This window comes from Condylura cristata, unplaced genomic scaffold (assembly GCF_000260355.1).
Source record: "Condylura cristata isolate star-nosed mole 26May11 unplaced genomic scaffold, ConCri1.0 scaffold00032, whole genome shotgun sequence".
Taxonomy (NCBI): domain Eukaryota; kingdom Metazoa; phylum Chordata; class Mammalia; order Eulipotyphla; family Talpidae; genus Condylura; species Condylura cristata.
In genome coordinates, this window is record NW_004567133.1 from 687,614 (window position 1) to 689,756 (window position 2,143).

A 2,143-nucleotide genomic window follows, 5' to 3' on the forward strand; every position below is an offset into this window, starting at 1 on the left:
AACTCTGACTATGGGGTAAACGCCAACACTAATGGATGCACATTTGGAGTGCGTATCACCTCTGGGAAGACACTGCCCCTGCAGCGCAAGGTGCTGTTAACTTAGCTGTTGTACTGAATTGTCAAAAGACCATTCTAGAAACCAATTGTTTCAGCATGATGTAGAAAATGGGAAGGTAAGCACTCCACCAATTCAAGAGTAAACAAGACTGGTTCCAGGATGTACTTGTGGGGTTACAGCCCGTTTGTAGGTTCCAGCTTGCTATTGACCTTCCGCACTTTATAGCCATGATCCTTTCCTGAACACTCGCCCTATACTCTAAGTTCTAGTGTAAGATCCAAAGGTGACAGGCTTACACAGACAAGCAAGCCAGCATCCACAACTGCATATATAATTTTGCCAAATTTCTGTAAATCCATTGAAAAATTATATATGTATATGTCTCTTGCTCAGTTTCTCTAATTAAATGTTGACTACTAAATTTTTAAAAAATAGTCATATATAAAAAGTATATGTGCAGTTACTATATGAAAGATGAATAATATAAAGAGATAAATATACGTGTGTGTGTGTGTATCTTCCTTAATTAATGAGAAGGAAGTCTTGTTTTGAAAGTTGGTATTTAATAGTGTAGATACTCTGGAATTTTAAAGTGATAATGTTTGTGAAGAGAAACTATGATCTCTCTCTTTTTTTTTAAAGGATATATCAAAAATTAGAGCCATTGGTAATTATACTTTGGAAATTTGCTCTTCAAAAATTTTTTCTTAGAGAAAAAGGTGCTAAATCTCAGGTATGTTGAGTAACAGTACCTCAGCTAATTACATTCCTGATTTCTCCAGGGACCAAGGAAGGGGACATGTGGCAGAGGAATAAGACCTCACTGGCAGACTTCATCCTGGAAGGACTCTTTGATGACTCCCTCATCCACGTCTTCCTTTTCTCCCTGACCATGCTGGTCTGCCTTGTTGCAGTGAGTGGCAACACCCTCACCATTCTCCTCATCTGCGCAGATCCCAGGCTGCACACACCCATGTACTTCCTGCTCAGCCAGCTCTCCCTCATGGATCTGATGCATGTGTCCACAACCATCCCCAAGATGGCGGCCAACTACCTCTCTGGCAAGAAGGCAATCTCCTTTGTGGGCTGTGCAACCCAGCACTTCTTTTATTTGTTTCTGGGTTGTGCTGAGTGTCTTCTCCTAACTCTCATGTCCTATGACCCTATGTTGCCATCTGCCATCCACTGTACTACATGATTCTCATGAACAGAAAGGTGACACTGATGATGGCTGTCATGTCATGGCTGGGAGGATCTGTGAACTCACTAACTCACACAGTGATGTTGATGCACTTCCCTTTCTGTGGACCTCGAAAAATCCACCACTTCTACTGTGAGCTTCCAGCTGTTGTGAAGTTGGTATGTGGAGACATCAGTATGTATGAGAAAACAGTTCACATCAGCACCATCCTGCTTCTCCTCTTCCCCATCCTCCTGGTTGCTACATCCTATGCTTTCATCCTCCACAGTGTCTTTCAGATGCGTTCAGCTGGGAGCAAGAAAAATGCCTTTGCGACTTGTAGTGCTCATGTGACTGTGATTTGTCTCTTTTTTGGTGCCTGCATCTTCTCATATATGAGACCCAGGTCCCAGGCACTCTGCTGCAAGACAAAGTTGGTTCTGTGTTCTACATCATCATCACTCCCTCCCTGACCCTCTGATTTATACTCTCCGCAATAGAGATGTTGCGAAGGCTGTGAGGAGAGTGCTGGGGAGAGAAAGCATCACTCAAAGGCTCTAATTGTAGCTACCCCAATGGTAAGAGTGGAAAGGAATAAGCTCCTCAGTTCATCAGGGTGAACATCTGAGTTTATTTCAAGGGCCTTGATTTCTGATACTTCTTGACTGCTCAAAAGGAAGTGATTAATCCATAATTCTAGTATTCTGACATAATTCATGTGTCTAAAAGCCATAGAGTACTGTCTTTGGGGGGAGGGGTTACTATAAACAAACACCACGGACTGTCTTATACAACAAAAATTATTTCTCCAAGTTCTGGAGGATACTAAGTCCAAGATCATGATGCTAATAGTTTTGGGGTCTGATTCATAGATGGACACCTTCACCTGTAGCAGAATAGCTC

At 42.3% G+C, this 2,143-nt stretch overlaps 1 pseudogene; it reads left to right on the forward strand.

Annotated features, from left to right (window-relative positions):
* The first annotated feature begins 859 nt into the window (after positions 1-859).
* Positions 860-1,822, forward strand: LOC105854261 (annotated as a pseudogene).
* The last annotated feature ends 321 nt before the right edge of the window (positions 1,823-2,143 follow it).